The 27549-nt window shown below is 35.7% G+C and overlaps 1 non-coding gene across 1 annotated transcript; it reads left to right on the top strand.

Annotated features, from left to right (window-relative positions):
* The first annotated feature begins 12125 nt into the window (after positions 1-12125).
* Positions 12126-12232, top strand: LOC141567043 (U6 spliceosomal RNA). Its single transcript, XR_012489440.2, has one exon. It is a non-coding gene; the product is annotated as a U6 spliceosomal RNA (small nuclear RNA).
* Positions 12233-27549: the final 15317 nt, after the last annotated feature.

Raw genomic sequence — 27549 nt, 5'->3', positions numbered from 1 at the left:
GGGACTTTACACCTGCTCTTCCTCCAGCTTGGACTGCTTCTCCTCCAGATGTTTGTGTAGCTGGCTGTTTCACAACATCCAGGTCTCAGCTTAAATGTCACTCAATTAGAGAGGACACACAAGTGACTCTAAATCATAATGCCTTATTTTATTATCTTGATAGGCATATATATATATATATATATATATATATATATATATATATATATATGTATATCTTGTTTATTTATCAGTTGCCTTTCCCACTAAAGAGCAGTTCCAAGAGAATATCACTCTTTTCACTCAGTATCTTTAATGCACAGATACGTGGCTGGTACATAGCAAACTGTTCAACAGGTATTTATTAACACAGTATATGAATTTGAGGGAAATTTTAAATTATTTGGGCTTGATGATTAACTGAATGTGATTGGTAATGAAAAAAGAGACATGAAAGGAACTTGGCATTTTAATTTGGATCATTAAAATAAAAAGTACAGGGAAAGGAGTGGTATTTGGACAGAAGATAAAGGACACACACTGAAAACAGGAAGACGTTGGATGAGACATGTAAGAAAACCTTCATGAAGTTTTAAGGAGCAAACTGATCAACACTAACTTATGATGCACTAACTAGTGATCAGACTATAATACAGCCATTCTGTTTAATATGAAGAACTGTCTGCTGCCTTTAAGGAGAGAAGTTTTTTCAGCATCTTTGGGATCAAGCTAAAGTTTGGGCAAATATCAAGTATCCCAAATACTAGTCATTTAATTAAAAAAACACAGAGAGTGAAAACTATGCAAGACCAGAGGACAGGGTTTAGCATTAGAGAGACACCTCTGCCTGTACAAACAAACACCTTTAAACCATTCTCACTGATTCAGCAAAGGAGTGGTTCTGACTACTCAGAGATTGTGGAGTGATTCTTGTTCTTGCTTAGGGTGGATAGGTATTTCATTGGAAACTTTCATGCCCAACATGTTTTGCTCCAAACGTTTTTCTTGCCTTTTGGAAAGGCCATGCTTATTTAAAGGAAAATCTAATCTGTCTGTGCCTGATCCTTTTCCATTTAGCTCAGCCAATTTATTTATTTTTTTATTTTTATTTTTTTGTGCTAAGAATTACGTGCTGATCAAGTGATGCTGTTGCTTGTCAGAAGTGAAAGTCCTCACACTTACCCACTGAAAATCTCCTGATCCCAAGAAAAAGCATGAATTCTGCTTGAGGCATCCCACCCCAGGGAGTCTGTCCGTGTTATAAGCTTAAGAGAAATGAAACAGTGTCACATGTCCTTTCACGGGAGGCCAGCTCTGAAAATGCAGCAGTGCTGGAGAATGGTTAACCCTACAGCAGGGGAGTCTCTTTTGTTCCCTGATCCACCTTCCGTTTGGCAGTGAGTCCCTGCAACTTTGTGCCCTTCAACTTTTCTTCCTGGGTAAGTACAGGTGATCTACTGACTCCCTGGGGCATTGAGAGACAAAGGGAAAATGAGGAAGAGAAGCTGTTAGTGGAGCGTCAGGGGATCAGATCGCAGGCACTCTCTGTCCCCTCATCTGGCATCCATTCCCAGGACGCTGAGGAGAATCCCATGCGGAGAAGGATGAGGCTGCCTGCGTCCTGGTGTAAAACAGAAATGAGGAATATGGATGTGGACGAAGTTTTGTTGTTGTTTGGTTGTTTCTGTTCTCCATCTTGACACCTCACTACGAACCATTTCATTCAGGGAAGATAGTGACTCATCCTTAGGTGGCCACCCCTACACTTCAGCAGAGGTGGGAAGATGTTTATGCTCTGCTCCACCTGTCATGGGTCTTTCCAAGGTGTGCAGGTGGCATCTCTTCCTCCAGAGGATCCCCCCTGTGACATTCATCTCTGTGTGCTGGTTACCCAGCACAGCTTCCCAGTTCTCACTTGTTTCATTCCCCAACCCTCAATATCAGAATGAAATCACAGCATCATGTCCAGTTTCTTGCTCTTCTTTCTTCCCTTCTTACCACTCCCCCTGGAAGAATGTTCCTATCAATTTATCTGAAGATAGTGTAGGCACAGTTTAATAGGCCAAGAAGGCATTTTACAGATGATTTTGCTCAGTGTCATTGTGTTTCACATTTATTTACAATTTGTAAACACCTACTTTACATATAAATTAGAAAGAATTCAGATTATCCCTTTAATAGCTTCACACTTTCCTTGGAGTCCTATATGCTTTGTTGAGTGGGAAAGAAATGGCTGGGCTTTAGCCAATGCTAGGAATGAGAACTGAACATAAGATGTGGCTTCCAGTTGGCATACATCGCACATGTGAATATCATTAGTCCTGGCTTCAGAGAAGGTGATGGACACCCACTGAACTAATCCAGACACTCTCGGAGGAAAGTCTGGGTCTTCTGGCCACCAGTACTCAGCTCTGTTTGCTATACAATGGGTACTCAATTACTAACTCTTGCAGATATGGGATTTTGTTTGCCCAGTCTTCATCAGCAAGGGCCCACAAAATCAAACTGTATTTGTATGAGATGAACTCCTTTCAACACTCCTATCCCCTAATCACCCACTCCTGACTACATGTATGCCAGTTAAATATATGAGTCCTCCGGAGATCTGTTCCCATGTGTTTAGCAGCAATTTCTTATCTCCCCTTGTTCTTAAGCATCCATAAGATTGTCATGACACTGTCCTCTTCTGTGCTGTCCCCAGGAGACTTCTGCTGTACCAAGAACTAAGGAAACATGTCAACCTTTACTCTTGCCTAGAAAAAATTCCCCTGGCCTCACTGTAAATTGCCCCACTTCCAACATAACCAAGGCTAGGCTGTTACTTTTAATAAGAGTCTACTGACTGTGTAAAGTCTAGACATAAAGATCAGTTATTCAGGACAACTAAATGCCAAGGATCAGGGAGCCCAGAAGTTCAGGCCCATCCACGGGATTCAGCTCTATGTATCAGAAACAGTTGCCCGCAATGCTGGGCGGGCTCTGAGCACCTCTGCTTCTAAGTCCAGACCTAACTGCCAGAAAATTGAAAGAACAGGAGTTCTGCTTTCCCTCTGGTCTAATGCCTGCGTCACCATCCTTCCTTCCCTAGTGCAAGATAGGCCTTGTGTCAGGGTAATTGACAGTGAGGTCATAGCCATTCACTCTGGCGGAGACTATTGCCCCCCCAGTATTTGACCTTGCACTATGGCCTCCAGCAGAACAGTTTAATCAAAATAGCATAGTTTCAAATTAGTGTGTCCTGAGTTATGTGTTCATAAATATAACAGCATATTCATTAATGCGTTCATTCGTTCATTTAGCAAACTGATATTTATGGAGCACCTCATACTACAACCTGTCACCATGGCTGGCAGATAGTAGGTGTCCTATAGATATCAGTTTACTGAATGAATGGATGAGTCTGGTACTTTCACTTGGATAAGCAAGAGGTTTGTTAAGATGTTTCTCTCTAGGTTCAGATAACCTGAGTTCAAGCCATGGCTCTACCCTCCTGTAGATCATGAGTAAGTTATCTAACTTCTCTAAGTCACAATTGCCTAACTGGTAAAGATGATGATGATGGTGATGATGGTGGTGGTGGTGACAGTAGTGGTGGTGGTGGTGGTGGTAGTGATGGTGGTGGTGATGGTGATGAAGATAATAATGATGGCGGTGGTGGTGATGGTGGTGGTGGTGGTGGTGATGATGGTGAGGATGATCACAATGATGATTATCAAGCAATAATGCCTCTATTATAGGTTTGTTGTCAAGTACTTAAGTTAGGATGAGATAATATTAGAATATTAGAGGGCTCAGCATCATCACAAGTGATATTTGGAATTAATCTTGTGATTTCCTGAGTCTCATGTGCCTGCTGTGCTGCAGTTAGCCCATAAACCACATCATGCTGAGGTTTAGCTAGGCCAACCCTCCTGTCTCGGTTGTTGGTGTATTATTCTGGATGTCTGTATAGATGTCCCTCTCTGAACTAGGGATCACTTGGTTTGGTCCCAACAACCTGTCTACTACTTTCCAGCTTTGTTCACTTAGGAAGCAGAATCTTTATATTTTAGTTTCTGCTTAAAGATCCATCTTGCATCCGCTTACTGCCTGAATGTTGGCAGGGGACATGCCTAGTCTCCAGCATTGCCTGCAAAACAGAATAAACCACTTTGATTGTTGACACTGGCCTCACCTGATAGTTGTTGATTTTCAGAAATAAAATTAAAGTCTACATCAAAGGTTTATCTTAAAGATTACATGAGGAAAGGCGCATAAAAACATTTAGCACAGTAATTGTACTGAAAGGATTCAGTGAATTACAGTCATGTATCACTTTATGACAGGGATACATTCTGAGAAATGGATTGTTAAGGGTGTCCATGGCTGTGTGAACACCATAGAGTGCACTTACGTAAACCTAGATCATCTAGCCTACTACACACCTCGGCCAGATGGTATAGCTTATTGTTCCTATGCTACAAACCTGTACAGCAGGTTACTGTACTGAATACTGTAGGCTATTGTAACACAATGATAAATACTTGTGTACCTAAACATAGAAAAGCCACAGTAAAAATATAGTATAAAAGATTTTTAAAATGGGTCACATGTATAGGGCACAGATGAGTGGAGCTTGCCAGACAGGAGTTTGCTCTGGCTGAGTCAGTGAGTGGTGAGTGAATGTGAAGGCCTAGGACATCACCATACACTACTGTAGACTTTATAAACACTGTGCACTTGGGCTATATTAAATTTATAAAATTTTCTTTCTCCAATAATAAATTAGCCTTAGTTAACTGTAACTTTTTACATTATAAATTTTATTTTTTTTCATCTTTTTGATTCTGTGTAATAGCACTTAGCTCAAAACACAAGCACATTGTACAGCTGTACAAAAATATTTATTTCTTTATGTCCTTGTTCTATATTAATAGCTGTGAGTAATGCATTGAGCTATGATGTCACTGGGCAATAAGAATTTTTAAGCTCCATGATAATCTTATGGGACAAACATCATATATGCGGTCTGTTGTTGACCAAAATGTCATTGTGTGACACATGACTGCATGACTTTTATAATAATGATGTGCTGTCATCACTCACTTTCATTTTACATTCATCCTCTTCCTTACCTCTTTTTACTTTCTATTCAATTGTGTAAATTGCCTGCCTCTGCCTGGGTTGATTGTCCTCATTTTCTACAATTCCACATGATCAAAAGGGCATCCAGCACTGCAGTCATGGTGATACAGGGCATAAAATTCATGCTTGTAGTATTCTCAGGGCAAATTTATCTTACCTTGTCTTATTTTTAATATAAGACTCATTGAACCATAAGAGTCTCCCACTGCTCCACGAAGTGTTTGCCCACAAATTTAAATTTCATCCTAGAATCTATCAGGTATCCACATTTTAATATTTTATATACTCCAACCATACCTTCAGGACACATGATTTGTTTACATAGCAAATGAGCTATTGGGAATTCTTTTCAGGAGAAGTTTTCATTCTTTGAATAATTCTAATGATAGCTGAGTTTCTGAGAAAATCTTCTTGAGGTTTTGTATTATTCATGGAAGAAACCATGCCTCCCAATTCATTGAATATGTAGATCTATTCCAAGTAAACTCATGGTGAAAAGTCTTGAGATGTTGGTGTAAAAAATATGGACATAATATTGACTTTTGTAATCAAGCTAGATTTTTTTTTAATGCTAAATGGGTTCATTAGGTTTAAAGATTATAAGAACAGCTATCTAGCAGATAAAATTAAGGTAAGAAAAAAAATTCCTGGTCTGTGTGTCTTCTGAAAAATAAGTACATTTATGGATTATGCTCTGCATGTATTCGGACCACGGGGGAAATGAAGATCTGTGCCCCCTCCTCCTTCCCTAATGCCCTCAGCCCTCTGCATTACACACTTCTGGAGCAACGGGCTTATGTGTAGTCTTATATCTTTCAAAGTAGCCAACCTAGTGACTTTTACAATATTGGAATCAAAAGAGTCTAAGTTAATACATTAATCAATAAAAAAATAATAGCATAAGGGTCTGTTTGTTTTCTTTCTTTTTTTATTTTCTTTTTATAAGGTTGAAAGAAACAACAGGAAGCAAATGGAGAGAAGAAAAGTAAAGGAGTATGAAAAAAGTCAGGAAACAGAGAAGTGGCTATCCCTCATCCCTGACGTACTGGAAAGGAGGAAAGTCAGTAAAATTATCATCAGCATCATCATCATCAACATCATCATCTTTTTATTTGATAAATATTTAAATATCTAGCTTGTCTGTAGAGTTAGGAGTTTCTGTTCCTATTTCTAATCTGTGCCCTGCCTAGCCACCTTCCACTCTCATTCTTAGATTTCAGAGAAATGCAGTAATTTTCTCTAATTAGTTCTGTTTAGACTCAGACCACTGCCAAGGATCCCCATTAGACTTCCATAGTGAGCTGGAGTGGGCAGAAAAGCAACCTCAAAGATTCTAGCTATAACGTCATTTGAAAGTGTGACTTGAGACTTACCTAGGGAAACCTCTTTTTCTGAGGCTAATTTGCTGCTGCTAGCACCAAATAGCAGAGTAAAGGTATTTTCCAAAATGAAAGCATCTGGAGACCCACATTTCTACCCAAAATGCTGCACACATGAGTAATGGTCTTCGCCCTTCTCATTCTTTCTCTGAGACTTGCTCTCACTTCTCAGACTGCTGGCAAGTGTGTCTCTGTCATAACCATCACATCAAGAAGAGGTCAGGTTTGTACTGATTCTCAATCTTTTCAGCTACAGTTATTCTTTAAAAATGACTCCATTGTAGGTACTAGAGGTCTCACAGGCCCCTTTCCTAAGGAAGTTAAAGTTAAGGAGAGATTTTGCATAGAGGTAACTTATTCTTCTCCCTCAAATACCTGCAAAGTCATCAAGAAGTTATAAGAAATAATCTGGGAAAAAAAGATAAACGCCAAAAATCCAATGCCTTAAAACTTATTCAATTATTTCTTACTATGAGTTACATTCAAATAATAACTCATAGTTTACATTTTCTACCATTATACACATACTGGGTTTCACAAAACATTTACATTTGTCACGTGTAATGAACAAAATGTTTTCAATTCTGTTCTATTTACGTATACAGTAAAAGTGAGTCCTGACCACTAAATTGATTTCCCAACCCATTTAGTGGATCCTGATGCACAAGTGAAAAGCCCTGTCTCAAAAACTCACACTCTATGAATTTATATTTTACAAGTAATTCTTAATAACTTTAATGATCAGTCCCAACCTACAGAAACAAAAATCCACCAATTGCACAGAGTTAAACACGATTGACAGAAATAAGAATGAAAGCAAAGAAGTAAACATTTCCAGCAAGGCATGTGAAGGAACAAAAACAACTACCAAATACTCAAAGGGGACCATTTAGTCTAGAACAAAGAGCTGCTCGGACCTCCTAGTGACCTTGAGGAGACAGCTGCATTATAGCTCCAGTCAACAAGCACGTTGATAATGATAACCCCAAGTCATCAAGGATACTTTAATTGATCCTCACAACATGTAAAGCAATTCAGCAAACTATTGAGCAACTCCTTTACTAAAAGCATTGCATTTAAATAGTATACAAACCATTCTAGAGTCATTTTTAAAAAATATTTATTACAAACTTAAAAAAATAATTTGGCAGTTTTTAAAATATATTGTCTGGTGCGGAAGACTTCCAACTTGCAGATTCCCCTCCGTACACCTTCCCAGTAACAGAGCCTTCTAGCACACGGAGTGGTTTAACAGTCTCAAAACTGCACTGGTGGGAGCTACCATTTTATTCATATTACTCGCGAACTGACAGAAGCAAGTCTGCACTGCTGCGAGAGAAACTAATACCGAATCCATACTTCCCTCTTCTCTAAGTGAACCTCCCCTGACATAATTGGGTATCTTTCAACTCTTCCGTACCCTCTTCTCTCTGGACCACCATCTGAGCTCTCTCTCAAGTCAGCATAGCACCAAGATCTCTGTTCAGCCATGTTAGCATTTTGTGGAACATTATGATTTTTTTCTCTGACAGTTCTGTCTTTCCTTCAACTCTTGTATTCTCTTATAGGACTTCTACTTTCTCTTCTATCCAAGGTTAGAGGCTCTCTCTTATCTCAGTAACTTACATTCCATCCCTGTTTTCCTATTTTAGATTACAGAATCTTGTTAATTCTATACAAAGAAGCTAGAGAAGAGGATGAGGGAACGCGCAGGGAATGGAGAAAAGCTAAGCTTTTCTTTTGATACAGTATTCTGTTGTTCCTGAAGTATATTTTATATATTATTTAGTTATCCAGTTGTATAGTTCAAATAGGAAATACAAGTAAATGCTTTATTTATCTCTCTAGCCAGTTTTTGTAATATATTGATTCTCTTTCATCTTCAAAAAATGACAAATTGTATACATTCTTAAAATATATCATTAATAACTCATGGATTTAAACAAATTTTATTACTTTCAATTTATTGAAATTATTATCTTTACTGAAGTTTAAATTGTCCCATCTTTGGCCTGTGGTTATATATGATAGTTGTTTCCTGAGTCTTTTGGACATACCCATAGAACCTTTTGATAGTTTTCTTGCTATCTGGAATGACAAGATATTCCAGATAGTACATCCTAGATTCAGCTCTTCTCCATGAAATCCTGATTTCTTTCAATGGCAGATAGTATTTGAAGACCACAACCTGAATTCTAGAAATACTTATTACGGGACTATAAAAACTCCTTAAGAGAATACTGGTATTTCCTGTTATATTATATCTATATATATTTTTTCCCATGCCAATGACTTTTTAACCATTTTGGTTGTCTGAAGCTCGATGTCTAGTAAACTCCTTAGGATAAGTTCAAGGTAACAATATTCTCTGAGTTTTTGCCTGGTGATAACAGCTTATATGTGACTTTATATATCAGTTTCATAGGAAATAAAATCTTTGACTCATATTTTCTTCCTTAAGTATCTTAAATATGTTATTACATTTTTATTTGGCATAAAACATTGCTATAAAAAGTCTAATAATTATCTAATTTCATTTCCCTTATAATTCATATGCCTTTTTTCCCTAGATGTCTAAAGTATATTTATTTTCTTTTTCTTAAAAAATTGATACTGTAAATAGAACATATCTTGCTGCTAGTAATTCTGGGTCAATATTAATATGTTTAAATCTTTATTACAAATCTTTTTTTTTTTTTTTTTTGAACAATAGATTTTAATATTTGGTCTTTCTTCTTGGTTTGGTTTTCTTTTCAAGGCCTCCTGTTATACATGTTTTGCATTCGGTTTGCCTGTCTTAAAATTCTCACTTTCTTGACATTTTTAATCTCACTTTAAATTTCTTTATATGTTTTTTCTAAATGTATTATTTGTTGTTTTCATTTACATTTGTATTCATTCTAATTTAGTCTTAATTTCTAAACTAATATTTACTTTTATTTTGAAATGTTGAATTCTGTCAACTAGCTCTGATTTTTTCTCGTTTTGATTTATGTTCTTGCATGTGTTATTTAATTTTATCCATATATTTTAGCTAATTTGAAAACAGTACATTATAGTTTTCATCTACCTATTGAATATGTCTTTCTGGCATTGCTTTACTCTCGAATTGATAGAAGCAAGTCTGCACTGCTGCTAGAGAAACTAATACCGAATCCATACTTCCCACTTCTCTAAGTGAACCTCCCCTGACATAGTTGGGTATCTCTCAACTCTGCCTCACCCTCTCCTCTCTGGACCACCATCTGTGCTCTCTCTCAAGTCAATATAGCACCGAGATCTATATATTTATATCCCAACAATATCACTGGAGAGATATTGTTCTACTCCTTCATCTCTTTTACTTCATAGTATTTTTGTATGGAATTTTCCCTCAATGTTTTTCTGTTGTGCAATTACATGCAAAATTAAATTTCCTGAACTTGCAAATGGCAACTGGATTCAAATAGCTTTTCTAACTTTAAAAAGTTAAATTCTATATTGTTTTAGCATATTGCTAGCCGAAATATAATAGCTTGATTTCTAAGATATACTGGCTCTGTTCCCCTACCCCACCTTTTATATTTCTTCTTTCCTTTATCTCTGTTGTTCCTATCTTGATTAATTGTTCTTTTACCCCCAGTAGTTTTCTCCTCATTCTCATGTCCTGTCTGGAAGAGAGCCCTGAGTGATTACTTTAAGAGCTCATAAGGACCACTTCTGTATGCCTTTTAGGCCTTATTTCAGAATCCTTGCACTGAGCTACTATTGGAGCACACAGAACTCTTTCCCTTTTCTGCTGCTGTTCTCAAAGTGGCCTGCCCATCTTTACAATGAATGTCTTTTAAATTTGGGGGTTCTTTTGTTCTCATGTTGGTCACATACCCCATCATTTCATTTCAGTTCTTTTATCACAGACTCTGGTACTATGCTGATCTCATATCTGTTGGCGGTTTTCCCTACAGGCTCATAATTTAGAGTATGTGAGAAAACCTGCTGCTTAGCTTTCATGTAAATTTTCTCCATGAGTGTTGCTTTTACTAGCTTGTTGCCCTGTTCTTAGGTAAGATCAGAGAAAATCCAGACACTATACTATCCCTGTTATTACTAACTCCCCAGATTTCTCTGTTTTTTTTACTCATTTACTTGATAAACTATTTGTGGGAATCTTTAAAGCCTGTAACAAATGTACATTAGTGATGCTATCTGTATAAATCATTAAAATTAAACTCATGGGCTTCCAATTCCAGACAAAATGGACTAACTACATCCCACCCTATTCCTCCCACTAATTAAAATTACAACCCTGAAAAAAATATAAAGCATTGATCAAAAGACTCTGAAAGGTGGAGAAAATAAGGCAGTCTATCTAGAGTAATCAAGACTCAAAGGACATGCAGCGATGAGTTCCATCAATTTCCTTTTCCGTTTTTTCTTTACATTGTTTTTCTTTTTCCTTTATATCAGAGGTCAGCAAATGTTTATCATTAAAGGTCAGATAGTAATTAGTTTTATATTTCAGGTCATGTGGTCTCTGTTAAAATTACTCAATTCTACCATTGTAGCAAAAAAAAAAAAAAAAAGACTGTGTTCCAATAAAACTTTATTTACAAAACCAGATAGTGGGTCAGATTTGGCCTGCAGTTCACAGTTTGCCTTCCCCTGCCATATATATATATATATATATATATATATATATATATATATATATATGTATATGTAACTACATATGTATGTATATATATGTACTTGCCATACACACACACACACACACACACACACACACACACACACACGGGACTTGAAAATTAACTTCGTGAACTTGATATCAGAGGGATTAGTCATTATGAATTTGTACCAACTGGACAAACAGCTAACTAAGGTTACTACTTACAAGAGTTGAAAAGGCTGAGTGAAAAAGTTAGATTAAAATGACCTGAGCTTTTCACCAACAGTGCATGGCTCTTGCATCATGACAATGCACCAGCTCACATGGCACTGTCTGTGAGGGAGTTGTTCTAGGATGAGTTTGCGAACCTAATTGTCAGACCCCCCCCCCCCAAACACACACACACACACGGTGCCAAAAATGTATACACATTTTAAGAACATAAAAACTGTATTAAAATTGCAATACTCAATATATATCAATAACAAAAGATGAATACAAGTCACACATTTGACTTCTGCAATTACAAAAGGTGCTCCAAGTGGTTACCATCAGCATAATTTTAATAGTTTTTTTTCCCTTTCTTAAAATGTGTATATATTTTTTTGGCACTCTGTGCATGTGTGTGTGTGTGCATGTGTGCATGTATACATTTGAAGAGATGTTATCTTAAAATGTGTATACATTTTTTGACATCTTTGGTATATATATACATATATACGTATATACGTATATAGGTATATGTATATGTGTGTATATATATATATATATATATATATATATATATATATATATCCCAATGAGAATGATAGAGCAGGCCACAACCAAGAATTGTCAATTTGAACAGATTAAGGGGGGAAAAAGGTTCCAGAAAAGCCTGTTTTCTCTAACCTCAGGATGAGAAAGAGGAATGGCCACATCCTATCCCACCTGGTGCTTCAGAGTCTGCGTGAGAGCCTTGTTGATCATTTTCCCCATTAAGACCAACAGAGACAGTGCTCACTTCGGCAGCACATACACTAAAATTGGAACGATACCGAGAAGATTAGCATGGCTCCTGCACAAGGATAACATGCAAATTCATGAAGTGTTCCATATTTTTACAGAAACAGACTCATAGATACAGAGAACAGACTGATGGTTGCCAGAGGGGAGGGGTGTTGGGGAGCTGGGTGTAAAAGTTGAAGGAATTAAGAAATACAAGTTGGTGGCTACAAAATAGTCACAGGGATGTAAACTATAGCATAGAGAATATAGTGAATAATGTTGGAACAACTATATATAGTGTCAGGTGTGTCTAATATGGGGGATCACTGCATAAATTACATAAATGTCTAACCACTATGCCACATACCTGAAACTAATATAAAATAATATTGAATTTCAACTGTAACTGAAAAAAGTAAAAGAAAAAGACCAACAGAGACCACTCTCCTTCCCCTCTCCAAATTGGGGAGGGGAGTACAGCCACATTGTCTATTCTTGCTTAAAACTAAGCAAATGACAAAATAGTTGGGGTACCCAATCTGGTCTCATTGATAAAATATGTTGGGTGGATTACAGAAAGCAGGATTTAGTGAAAAGGATTTTTTAAACATGTGTATAATATTCTCAGCAAAATCCTGAGTGTTCCATGGTGAAACAAACCAGAATCAACACAACAAAAGTTTTGAGAATAAAACCACAGTATGGAACATTGTTCAGGTTTCAGATTAGTGTCTGGATAGCACACAAATAGAACAGATCAGAAGCACTGCAAGATTTGAACACTCAGTTAAAAATTGAACTACATTGCACAAAAGTGTGACAAGGTATGCATCCTGGATTAAATAGGCTGATTGCCTGCTTAGATGTAATATTAAAATAGAAACTAGACTCTCAAGTACACTACTAAAAATATACTGTATAAAATCTAAGCTTATTGCCATATCAAGAACCAGGAAAATCTCAACTCAAATGAGAAAAGACAATCAACACATGCCAAAGCAGAGATGAGACAGATGTTGAAATTATTCACAAGAATTGTAAAGCAGTTATCAAAACATTCCATGTCATTACAAATATGCTTGGGGAAAAAATTGCAAAACAGAATATTTTAGTCAAGGTTTAGAAGACACAAAAAAAGAACAAAAGAGAAAGAATTTTTTTTTAATTTACTGAAATAAAATACTCACTTAGCGGGCTCAACGTAAGAATGAAAATAACAGGAAAGAATCAGTGAACTTGAAGATAGATCAATAAAAATTATCCAATCTGAACAGCATAGAAAAAATGAATTTGAAAAAAGAAAAGAAACCCAAAGACCTTGAACATTAACAAAAGGTCTAATATTTAGGCAATTGAAGTCTCAGAAGATATTTGATATTTAAAGAAATAAGATATTGAAGATATTATTGTCAAAAAACTTCCTAAATTTTGAGAAACATGTAAACATAGTCTGAGGCTCAGTGTCTTCAAAAGATTACAAACTAAAAATATTCCATACCAAACAAAATAAGTCAAATTTCTGAAAACTAAAGATTATTAAAACAAAACAGAACAAAAAAACTTGAAAGCAGCCAGAGAGAAATAATGCATTAACCATAAGGGAGCAATTACACAACTGCAGATTTATATAACATAATCTCTATTAAAATCTTAGCAGATATTTTTTGGAGAAATTGACAAGCTCAAGGTGATGCTAAAATATAAAATCTACAAGGAAACGCAAAAAGTTTTTAAAAACAGAAATAAATGGGAGAACTTTCTTGATTTTAAAATTACTATAAAGCAATAATAATTAATGTGGTAACTGGCATAAAAATAAACATATAGATAAATGGAACAGTGTTAAAAGTACATGAATAAATACTTATATGTATGGTCAATTGATTTTTGAAAATGATGCTAAGGCAATTTGATGGAAGAAATAATAATTTTTTTCACCATAAATTGAGCTAAAGCAATTGGATATCCACTCAGTAGTTGCTTTAGTCCGGAGGTGGGAATCAGGATTGACTTTAATGGAGTATGAGACTCTTTTTGGGCCTCATGAAAATGTTCTAAAATAGAATTGTAATGATAGTTGTACAACTTTGTAAATTTATTAAACATCATTAAACTTAAAATGATTGAATTTTATGGTAAATTATAGTACAATAAAACTCTTAAAAAGAGATTAAAAGAGAAAAAACAGAAAATAGATGATCAATATTAATTTGAGTTTTAGGATGAGAAAATAGAAAAATAGAAAGGAAAATTATACAAAAGAAATAAGTTTAAATAATTTTCTCACAATGAAATATAAGTTAATAAATGACATCAAAAAATAAATAAAAAATAAAAACATACAGCTAACATCATACTTAAAGGTGAAGGATTAAACTTTTGTTGTCTATAGTCAGAAGAAGACAAAATGTTTACTCTTACTACTGTTATCACTTTTATTCAACCTCCTACTTGAGATTCTAGTCAGTGTAATAAGGCAGGAAAAGGAATGATACTTATACAGTTTAGAAAGAACAAAATAAAATGTAACTATTTTGAAACTTAGAAAAATCCCAAATGATATGCAATAAAGCTAATAGAACTAACAAGTAAGTTTACTGAGGTCTTAAGATACAAAGTCAACATAAAAAAGTCAACTTTATTTCTATATACTGGCAATAACCACTTGAAAATTAAAATTAATGGAACAATATCATTTATTATAGCTCTAAAGCTCATGAGCTATAAAATATGATGTGTAAATATTATGAAATATGTGAAAGATCTATGTGCTGGAACTGTAAAACACTGATGAAAAATGTAAAACCTCAATAATTGTAGAACTATACCATTCTTATAAATTAAAAAATCTGATATTGTCAAAAATGTCAATTTCTTCCCAATCTAAACATTTAATTCTATCCTAATAAAAAAATCCCAGTAAATTTTTTGTAGAAATTTACAAGATGACTCTAAAATATGTAAGGAAAAAAGGAAAAAATTTCCACAAAATTAGTCATAAAGGAATATCTGGGATCTTGGCAACAAAAGAAATATGGAGAACATTGATGAGGTAATAGTGAAAGAAATCCCAGGAAGACAACCGTGAAACTAGTCCAGAAAACAACCATCTCAGATAGTAACAGTGGCACACTTTCAGTTTCAGGAGGGAAGTGACCAAGGAAAATATGGCTATTTTATGTTAGTCTTCATGAGACTTTAGTTAAAGATGTTTTATGTCTCTGACAGAGTTCAGGGAAAGATTGATGATAATTAAGAGAAAACAAAGAAAATTTCTAAAACTATAATTATTTGTTCAAGAAAGAAAATATGATATGAAAATGCAATTGTGTGTGTTTGTGTGTGTGTGATGGTTGTAGACGTGCTAAACTTTTTTGTGATAGAATGGGAAGTCAAGAGAAAGATATTTAAATATCAGGATATAGGATACTGAATAAATTTGTCATTTAGGAACACAGCACTAAACAGCTGAGGAAATGTAATGAAAACCCCTCCTCCCCAATGAAATCTTCAATAGATTTCCCAACATTCACTAATTTTCTTTAGAAAATGAAAACTTCCTCTGGTAAGTGTGAACAAAAAGAGAAGTGGATAGTAAGCGTAAGGGCTATAAACCTTTGAAAAGAGGTACACATTCTTTTAATAAATAGAGAAGCAATTTGTTTCTATCACCACGAAACTAATATTGAACACATATTTAAAATCACAGAGGTTTTAAGAGGAACCATATTATTAGACTCAAAGGGTATCATATGCCTCTTTTTCATCCTATTTTTTTATTATTTCTAATCATTTTTATTGTTATTTTTATTTTTTCTAATATTTTTATTATTCTAATATTTCTAATAAAGTTTATTCTAATGTCGTTGTCTTCCCCAAAAAACAATTATTACGTGCTTTACTTTGGGTGACTAATTACCCTGGTTTGCCTGGGACTGTCCTACTTTTATCACTGGGATTGCTTCTTCTGGGAAATCCCTCAGTCAGAGGCAAACTGGGTTAGTCACCCTAGAACCCCAGGATCATCTGGCACCATGTTAGTGCTATAGATTTCTAATAGGTAACTGTGGACTGAATGAAAGAGGTGAGGGAATAAAGAGATATCAAGAAATCTATGCTGCTTCAAATTTGGGGTCAGCTCAGGTTGAGGGAGGGTAGGGAATCACTTGAAATTCTCTCTCTCCCGAAGCCACATAAAACCACAACACCGGATTATAGTCAAAAAGTTTGCTGTCACCCTTGCTGTTTTATCCGGCTTGTCTGGCTCTGCTCTGAATCCTGTCTTAAAAGCAGCATCCTCACATTCTCCAGAAAACCTGAACTTAAGTGACAGGACATAAATAGCTGGAGAGAAAAATCTAGTTCAATATAGGCCAGTTAAAATCCAAACCCCCACAAATCCCCACCCTTAAATCCTCTAGCTGGAGGAGTTAAGAGCATTACATCACCAGTGACTGCTCCCATTGGCTGATGGTACCTGAAGGACCAAAACACCTGCTTCGTGCACTAACTCTTTCCTTCCCTTGCAAAGCATCAGAAACCGGGTATCATAGACTAGAACAAAGGCCCTGGGCAAGGACAGTCTTTCAGTGGCACACCCTGCTGGGTCACTGCTTCTACAAGCATGTCAGCGTGAGCATATCCGCAGGCAGGCAAGTACTCTCCTCCTTAGGAAGCCTAAGATTCGGGCTTGACTGAGACTTGAAAGAGATCTTCGGTGAACTAAATGTGTTTGCTTTCTTCTCCCACTAGTGCTATCTGAAAAGATTCTCATTCTAATAAGTTTTGACAAGAGCTGGCAAGGGGAGCAGGTGCCAATGAATCCAACTAGTAGGAGGCATTAGAGACATCATGGGCACCAGAGGATAGAGGTGTTGCCATGGGAACCAAGTGAAAGGTGTTTGGTGGTGGCTGGTTAGGAGGTTTGTTTTCTTGTTTAAGACAGAGCTGAACAGCTACCAGTCATGCTTTATCTTTTCTACTTTAGCATCAGTGGGTAAATCCCCCTGCTCTCCTTCCCCCATCCCCAGCCTTAAATAGGATTTGAGGAATTAAATTTCTCTCCGAACATGAATAATACTTAAATATGAGGCACACCAAAATCCTTTGAAAAGGTATTTGCAGCAAATCAGGACAGTTCCAATCACAGAACTCTTTATGTTGAAGAGAAAATTGTTGCTTAAGGGTCAGAGTGGTGTGTGTGCGTGTGTGTGTGTGTGTGTGTGTGTGTGTGTGTGTTTGTTTTTTCTTAGCAGGATTTGAAGACATCATTTTGAACTGCAAAGCTTTCCCCTTAGCTTGAATAAACATTTTTCCATCATGCTTTCTTTGGCATTCATGCTTCTAGTTTTTCGGGCTCATGCATACCATGGAAATGACTCTGAAACAAAGGATTGCTTAGAGAAGAGAGTGATACCTCTGAATTTTGCAGATCTTTTTGAAGTCTTTTAAAGACATAAGAAAAAAGCTAAGAGGAATGTCAAGAGTTTAAAAATAGTAATTATCCAGCAACAAGTATTAAAAGTGGGACTATCGTAGATTTAGTCCTCTTGTAAGAGCTGTGAAAGATACAACACGAGGATCAAAATTAGATCTTTGGTGACTTGGCAGATTGAGGGAGCAATGAAATCCTTTCTCCAGATCAGACAGGCAGAGTGGTATTGGAGGGGTATGGGAGCTCCAAGCTACAGGAAACTGGAGGAGTAAGTCATATGGATCAGGTCGTTGTATCCTGATAGTGGGTGGAAGGCCTCTGGTGTTTCAAGCAAGGTTCAAGGAGTATAACCAGCAGGTACTACATAAATTCAATCCTTACAATGCAGAACAAGTAGAAATAGTGTACCAAGCATGGAAGAATGGTGCCACTGGGCTATCAAAACAGGAGGCTGGGTGCTAAAATTAAAAGTTAAAGTGTAAGCTTAGTTACAGAAATCAGGTCCAAGACTTGTTTCCAGCATCCATGCAGAAGATTAAAATGAGATGAGCAACGTGTAAGTTGTGATGCTGCATCACTGGGGCACGGACCTAGTATTCTTTGAATTGACCCTCAGTGAGGCAAAGTGTTGCCTCTATACTTATAGGTTGTAGTTAATGATGATAATTATGAAAGTTATTAGAGACACAAGACAAGGAGGCCCCATTTCAGGGATACGTCCAATTCCTTGCATTCAAATGACTTATAACTCCATTGTGAAAAATAAGGCTTCCATACACACAGGTTTCAGTAAAGCACAATTAGATGCCAATCAGATATGCAAGCCCTCAGTGTAGTAGAGGGGAGAATGGCATGGACTAGAATATGAGTATGTATATGTACATGTATATAGATAGATAGATCGATAGATAGATAAGCATAGCTAAGCATATGCTTATCTATTGAAGGTAAGATAGATATTGGAGGAAAAAATGAACATCTAAGTATAGCAGGAGAAATAATTTGAACATAGAGGAAATTACACACAAAAGCAGATACGATTTTTGCAAGTGCCAAAGAGTTGTTTTACAAAGCACTTTCATGGGGAAACATACGCCAGACCAAGAAATGACTGATTATTTTCAGCACATTCTTCCAAGTTGGGAATATAGGCTGCATCTGGATTACAACTTTCAGCCTATTATGTACACTATGTCTGTGGTGTGAACAACCAAGATAAGTCATTAAATCACCTTCATATATAAGTTTATCACATCCTAAATTTATCAAGATCCTAAAAGGATTTTTAAAAGTTTAAATCCAGCATACGTTATTTGTTTTTGTTTAGGTTTTTATGTGGATATATGGGAGCAAGAAGATTATTGTTGGCAAATAAAGGGTCCAGATTATGGGATTTTTATGAGTCACAATGAAAAACCCCTGAAGGTAATTCATTAAAAATTGTTAGAATAGTTGAAGAGACATATCTCTAAACAAAATATAGGAATGGCCAATAAGTATCATTAGTCATTATGAAAATGCACTTCATACTCACTAGGATAGTTAATAAAACTACAAAACAAAAACAGACATTACAAGTATTAGAAAAAATATGAAGAGTCCCCATACTCCCATGGCTGGTTGGGATGTAAAATGGTACACCCTTTCTGGAAAACAGTTTGGTGGCTCCAAAAAATGTTAAAAGTAGAGTGACGATGTGACTCAGTAATTTCCACTTAGGTATTTACCCAGAGAAATGAAACATTTCAATTCCAGTATTTGCATGTGAATGTTCACAGCAGCTTTATCCATAATAGGCCCAAAGTGAACAATCCAAATGGCCCTCAGTTGGTGAATGGGAAAAAAAACATGGTATATATATATCCATACAATAGTATACTATTCAGCAATAAAAAGCAATGGACTGTCGATATATGCTACAACATAGCTGGATCTCAAAAATATGATCCTAAGTTAAAGAATCCAGACCAAATAGTGCATATTGTATGATTCAATTTACATAAAATGTCTAGAATAGGCAAATCTATAAAAACAGAAAGTAACTTCATAGTAACTGGGCATGGTAGTGGAAATGAAAATTAACTGTAAATACCATAAGAGATCTTTTAGACAATGGAAATGTTCTAGAACTGGATTGTGGTAACTACTGCATAGCTCTGGAAATTTATGAAAAATTATTACATTGTAAACTTAAAAATTGATGAATTGTATGTAAATGATACCTTGATAAAGATGTGAAAAATGACTTAATGCCAACTGTAAGAAAAGATTTGCTAATCACTTATCTGACACAGGATTTGTATCTAGAATATGTGAATAATTCCCAAACTCATAAAATAAGAAAGCAAACTACACAATAATGGGCTAAAGACTTGAGAAGATAATTCACCAAAAAAGATATACAAATGAAAAAATAAACACATTAAAAGATGCTGAGTATTATTAACTAGAGAAATACAAATTAAAGCTATGATGAAATACCACTACATATTTATTCGAATGACTGAAACAAAATTTGCGGGGGCTGAGGCTGCGGTCTATGGTGAATTTGGACACTCAATCTTGAACTCTCTCCCCCACAAGAGAACTCCTGGGCCAAAGAGGATCTCTGTCAGCACTATACTTGTAGGGAAGATGTTGAAGAAAATTTGTCTTCATTGGTTGATGTGAGCTTTTGTCTGTTAGATTTTATCTGTTCCTGTATGTGAGATGATTTCTGTGCTGTGATCAGGGGTTGAGTAAATCCCCCCTTTGGTCTCATTCTCTCTAGCAGGGGAGACATGAGATGATGTTGCTTTCTGGGTCTCATTCTCCTGAGCAGGGGAGACATGGGATGAGGTGGCTTTTCTGTTCTCCTTTGGTCTCATTCTCCTGAGCAGGGGAGACATGAGATGAGGTTTTCTGTTTGGTCTCATTCTCTTGAGTAGGGGACATAGGAGATGGTGTTTGTTGTTCTGTCCGTGTTGTGAGGAGGTGGTTAATTTAAGGTTAAAGAAATTCTTGATCAGGGTTGAGAGAATTCCCTCTTTGTTCTGTCTGTTTCACCCACATCAGCAGATGAAGTGAAGAAGTAGCTAAGTTATATCAGGATGATGTGACAGACACGTTGCCAGGTTTTGGAAGACCTTGGGCTGATGGTCCCAAGAAACAGCAGTTGTTAATGTTTATCCGGATGAATTGGCCCGTTGGTCTATGGGCAACATTCATATCAGCAAGTGCCGGACCCTCCCAGAAATGGCCATTCCCGGAGGGGGAGGCAGGAACAGGAAACTTGGCTCTAAGGTACATCTAAGAAAATACATAAGATGGACCTCAGTTGGCAGTACTAATTAATTATTATTTCATCACTTGGTCATTTGTCACTAGTGATTTCTTGTCATTCTAACATTTTGAAGACTTCCAACAACATGCAGCTTACAACACCAGGGGATGTCCTCACTTCCAGCTGCGAACCTGGTGAGGTCTGGCTGCTTCCCGGCCTCTCCAGTGTTGCTCCCCATGGTTAGCCTTCTTGAGAACTTTTAAGCATTTAAAAGACTTGTATGAAGCTTGCAGCTTACAACATCAGAAGATGTCCTAACTTCTAACAACAACAACAGCAACATTCTTCAGATTGTTAACACCTTGAAAACTAATATGCAGCTTGCAGCTTATAGCATCAGAAGACACCTTGACTTCTAACAACAACAACAACAACAAAAAAGACAACAGCAGCAGCATTCTTGGGAACTAACAAGCAGCGGTGTGGGAGACACCTGAGTTTCTCTCAGCTACAGACCTGACAAGCTTTTGATTTATGACTTTTCCAGTGTTGTTCTCCCCCAGTTTGGTGAGCTTTTGACATCTACTGTAATAGTTACTATCTTATAGAGCTTATTACTGTTTTTGGATACTCCTTACTGATGCTATTTGTGTATTTAGCTAAGTGATTTTTGATCAATAGTAAACATATGCTGGGATCTCTTAAACTTATATGTATGTATACTCCTTTGATATGACATTGCTATCAATGTATATTAGTTTAGTCTTAACCACCTTTACTTTCTGTCATTAGCACATTCTATTAATTGTTTTTGTCTTTCACTATTACATATTGCTAAATCAATTGATTAGATATTGCTAAATAAACTCATTAACCCCACTCTAACATGTGTCCCTCCTCCTTCTTTTCCCCCGCTCATCATTACACTTCATGGGCTTAAGGGAGGAGTGACGGGAGTAAATTGAAACTGTTCTTTCTGCTCTCTTCAATGTGTCTTTTCTTGTTTCTGTGCTCCATTCAGATACTGTAATCTCTCACCTGGGTTCCAGAGCTCTTCACAAGAACAAATTTGTCTGTGGATAATTGTTAAATTGGTGTTTCTGTAGAGAGAAAAGAGATGGAACCTCCTATTCTGCTAATCTTATTGACGGCAGAATCGCACCCACATTGGCTTCTGTTATTTTTCTTTTCCCATGAGAGTTAAAACTTTCATGACTCTACATATGCCAATGAGTTTGGGATTGTATCCTGGACGTCTTGAATGCTATGTTATGAGACTCACAGTCGCATTAAATCCTTTGGGAGAAATGTTGATGTTTTTGTTTTGGGGTTAATTTTATACTATTTCTCAAGAGTCATTGAAGGCTCCTGGGTTGAGATGGGGTTAATTTTTCAGCATTTCTGGGCTTCAGGAACAGTGATCATGAGTGACCTTCCAAGATTTCAGAAAAGCCCTCAGGCAGATATCAGATAAGCAACTGGAAGTTGGCCAGCATACTTTGAAATGTCAGAGTCCATAGGATATGATGGGTTCCAACAAGGTCAGCCATACTGTGACTGTATTTCAAGATATTAATCTATTTCTACCCTTATTTAGCCACCCACCCCATTCCATTGAAGTGATCTAATCCATCTGTCAGCTCTGCCATTTTCGTTCAGGAAGGAAATATGTATGAATAAAAAACTATAAGTCTTTCTGAATTTTGTATCCCCAATGCTTAAACCTTTTGTGCTCTAAAGGTATAAACAAATTGTCTCAGCAAGAAGCAAGAGAAAGGGTATTGGGATGAGTAACAGAGAAAGGCAAAGATGAGAAAGAAGTCTGTAGAATTCAAGAACAGAGGGAACCAAGGACACATCTGGAGCATATCTTAGAGACAAACAGAGGTACTCAGAGAACAAAGGTCTTTACAAGGTTTCTCAAAACTCAAGTTTGAGGCACAAGGGCAGCCAGATCTGAAAGGGCCATTCACATGAACAACCATGTGAAGCAATGATATATAAAACATTTTTTAAACTCTAAATTGTTTTAAAGGAGGATGATTTTGATCAGAATCCTCTTATTTCTTTAGTTGATTCAAAATATCAATATACTGAATAACTATCTGGGTATACTTCAATATGTAAAGAATTCATACTATGAATTGCATAAATTTTTTTGCAATATTATAGCGAAATTGCTATTTAAAAATAGCCAAATATAGCAGAAAACAAGAACACTGAAGATTGATATTGAATCCTTTACATATGATCTATAATTTATCTCTCATGAATTGCTTTAATTTTTGTTTAATTACATCATACAAGAACTTCAGAACAATGTAGGGGGGAAAAGCAGTTCTAAACAGTGTCTTTCCACGTTCCGAATTTTTGAGAATCTGTTTGATTATTTCACTAGTAAGAGTAATGGTTGCTGTGATTTCTTAGCGTGACCCTTGCCTAGTAAAGAAGTTCCCTTCTAGTCCTAGTTTGCTTAGTGGTTTTATGAGTGAATTTTAAATTTTATCAAATGTCTTTTCTCCATCTATTAAGATGAATTAATATGAGCATATTATGTTTGCTTTTACTTTATTAATGCAATGAGTTATTTTAATAGAATTTCTAATGTTTAAACATCATATTATTTCTAGAATAAACTCAACTTCTTCATAAATTGTTTTTATATTTCTGGATATAGTTTGTGAATATTTAATTTATGAATTTGAGACTTTAGTGTTTTTACTTTGTGTTCTGGTTTTGTCTAGATGTGTTATCAAGGTTATATTAGATCAAAAGTACAGGTGGCAATGATCCATAAATATTTTGTCATCTGGAAAAAAATGTATATAAAACAGGGAGTATTCCTTGAAGAATTATAAAAATGCACTAGGAAAACTATCTGGGACTGGTGTTTTTGAAAGCATAATGTCCTACTATTATGTTGGTGCAAATGTAATTGCATTTTTTACAATTTTTTTTTAACCTTTTAAACCACAATTACTTTTTCCCTAGCCTATACAATGCCTTAGACAATTTCAGGTTTTCTAGTTTTTAAGAGATAGCTTTGGTAATTTATACTTTTTTGTGAAGTTGGCCATTTCATCTAAGTTTTCAATTTATTGTTACAAAATTATTTATAACATTGACATATGAGTTTTTTTATCTGCAGCAGATCTAGATTAATGCTCTTTTTATTCCTAAAATTGTTTATTTGTGCTTGTTTCTTTTTTTAAATTTTTTGAATGAATATTGCCAGGATTTGTTGGCTTTGTTGGCCCTTTATATTTTATCTTTGTTTATAGTCTAGTATTTTCTACTGATATCTTGATTATTCACTTTTTTCTTTCTTTGAGTTTTTTTTTTTTTTCTAACTCTGTAGACGAAAGTATCCACCATTAATTTTCCTTTTTTTTTTTTATTTATTTAAGGCTATAAACATTTCTTCTGTTACCTCTTTAGATGAATCTCAAAGTTTTACTATGTATTACTATTTTTTGGCATTTAGTTAAGATCATTTTCTAATTTTAATTATGATTTACTTTTGTTCATGGTTTAGTTAGGGTGGTGTCTTAATTTCTAAATGCATGGAATTTTTACCTCTTCATTTTGTTATTGAATTAGAATTTGAATTCATTGTTACCCAGAAAACATAGCTTCTATGTTACCGATTATTAAGCATGTGTTGCTAAGTATGTCTGTATTTCTGTTTTTGTAAATACACCATACATGCTTGAAATATAAATCATATATAAATACATGTATAATTCTAATAATTCAGTACAAAGATATGTTTGCATATATGTGTGTATGTATATGTATGTAGATGTAGATGATGATAGATGACAGATAGATAGATGATTGATAGATAGATAGATAGATAGATAGATAGATAGATAGATAGATAGATAGATGTAGATATAGAGAAAGATTGTTTTATCCGGTTGTGGTATCAACCAAATCATACTTTATTTGATTATTCTATATTCTTAATACATTTGTTTTTTCCTGATTGTTTTAGTTTCTGAGACATATATGTTAAAATCAATATGGTTATGGTTTTACAATGCTTTCTTTAAAGTGTTATCAATCTTTGTTCTATTTGCGTTATATAATTTGATTTTTTTTTAGACTTCCTGCTAAATATTTATTCTCATGTAATGGTATTCAATATACTATTTGCCTTAAAATTTCCACCATGCTCTTTATGTCTTGATTTCTCTATGTTGCATTCTGAGTAATTTCTTTGGTCCCAACTTTCAGTTTAATTCTCTCTATATTAAATCTGCATTTTAGCCTGTCTATTGAGTTTTTAATTTCATCTGTAGATGATATTGCACTGTGTTTCATGTCTCAATGTTGCAGATGAGAAGTCCAATGCTAGTTTGATTTATGTTTTCTTCATAGATAACAGGTTCTTTTGACTGTGGGCTATTAAGATTTTTCTCTTTATCATTAGAGTGGTTGAAGAATTTATAGAATATGCTTGAGAGTTTTATTACTAATTTTTGTTTGTTTCTTTTTCACTCATTACTCCAGACTGAAACTTTGTGAGTCTGTTCAAGGCTTACTACATTCTTCAGCTCAGGAAAATTTTTTTCTATTATTTCTTTAATTATTGATACTTCCCCCAAACTCATTGTTTCTCTCTTTGAAACTCTTACCATTTAAACAATATGCCTCACATCTCTTTATCTGTTTTCTCATAATAGCTGTCTCTATTTTTTTCTCTGTGTTTTGATGTACTTCTTCTAGTCACCTAGGTCATTACTTTGGTTCTTGATCATGATCATCCTCCCTTTCATTCCAATAATTAATTATTTAGTTGAAGAATCACATTTTAGCTCTGGAAACATATTTGTGTGCTGCACCTGGAATCCTGATGAACCTTAATTTTTAATTTGCATTTTATCTGACTCATATGACAATTTTATTTCCCTAGGTGTTTGTTCTGAATTTCCCTAGGTGTTTGTTCTGAATTTCCCTAGGTGTTTGTTCTGAATTTCTGCCTTATCTTGTATTCCCTCTGAGATCAGATGAGGATTTTTAATTTTGTTCATATACTGAGGCTGATATCTGATTTTCGTAAGTCCCTAACTCTCTTGAATCTTGCAAATTCTGAAAGGCGCATTTATAGTTATCACCTTGGGTTTGCCATGTAGACAAAAATCTGTCCACCTCTTGCTGAGATATGGGGCTTTTGGGGCAGGAGGGGAGGCTCTGCTGTCAGATCTCTTTCTCTCTCTGTTCTCTTTCCTCCAAGGCTGGAGAGACTAAGTCACCCGATGCACAGAGATTCCTGGTGGACGAAGCCCTGTCCACCAAGGTACACAGACCTCTGGCGACCTTTTTTTTTCCCCCCTCAGAATCTGTTCCTTTTAGATCTTTCTTCCAGGTGTTCTCTAAGAAGAGGAAAACCTTGCATCAGTTCCCTCCTTTGGGAAAGTTCTTACTTAATCCCAGGTATCCAAAGTTTCCAATGTCTGATGGCTCCAGAGAAACAGTTTGCAGTTTCCATAGAGATGAAGGAAGCTGTTATTAAGGAAGCTTTTCTCAGAGTTCTCAGCGTTCAAATTCTTGAGAACACCCTCTCTCAATCTCTGTCTCTCTCTCTGTCTCTCTCTCTCTCTCTCTCTCTCTCTCTCTCTCTCTCAAAACAAGGCTACTCTGCATAATGTTATGCATATTCCTAGCTACATATGTACATTCCTCTAGGTAGAAACCTACAAATGAAATTAATGCATAACAGGTTATATGCATCTTAAATTTTCAATGATATTTATCATTGAAGTTATATTAAAATAATTACATTGAAATCAGAGCTTTTAAATTATATTCTAGGAACTTTATTTGTCTCTCAGTTTGCAGCTATAACATGAGTCAAATCCTGAAAAACTAGCACAATGGTGAAAAACGAGAACTATTGTAAAGAATAAGGGTATTGAGAATTTTTTTGTTGTTGTCGACTGTAAGTGTATGCTCAGCTAGTTATTTCTGCAAGGTGAGGACAGCAAGGATTTCAAGGTGACTGGTGAGTAGTTTATGATGAGAAAGTGGATGCTAAGAGAGAAAAACTGTTTAGAATTTAGGTTATAAAGAGAAATACAGATCAAATAGTATTTTGAGGAGCAAAAGGAGTCGAGAGATTTTTATTTTTTTTTTAATTTATGGTATGAAGATTTAATATAGGGAAGGAATTAAGAATCTTTTATAGGTTATCCTCAATTGATCTCATTTATTTTAATACTCTATCATCTGACCCATCTCAGTACTGTGGTGTTTGTGTTGTAATAGCTCAGCCCATATGAAATGAAGACTTGGAATTTTTTTTTTTTTTTAATTATGGTTTATGTAGCATTAGTTTCTGTTATCTGTCCTTGGGCAAGAGTTTTAACCTCACTGAAAATTAATGTTCCTAGCCTTAAATGGTGATAATAGTATCTCACTAAAACGTTGTGGAGTTGATTAACACATTGCCACGATCAAAATGGCGGCATGAGGTGAGCCTCTATAAATCTTCACTGGAATTTACAACTAATCGAACAACTATAACTCTACAAAGGACTCTCTGCACAACAGACAGGCAAGATGAAGAGGCCCACTACAGAACTCACCTAAAGGTGGGCGAATCACGCGAGCGGGGGGAGGAAGAAAGGGAGAAGTGCGGAGACGGAGCCATGCAGGCACAGGACGCAGACCTAGCTCAGTGCTCCGAGCTCGCTGCATCCCGGAATTACCGCAGCTGCCAGAGAGGGAAGAA

This window comes from Rhinolophus sinicus, chromosome 4, assembly GCF_057876585.1.
Source record: "Rhinolophus sinicus isolate RSI-liver-muscle chromosome 4, RSI-T2T, whole genome shotgun sequence".
NCBI lineage: Eukaryota > Metazoa > Chordata > Mammalia > Chiroptera > Rhinolophidae > Rhinolophus > Rhinolophus sinicus.
The sequence above is the reverse complement of the archived record's forward strand: the minus strand, read 5'-3'. Positions and strand labels throughout refer to the sequence as shown.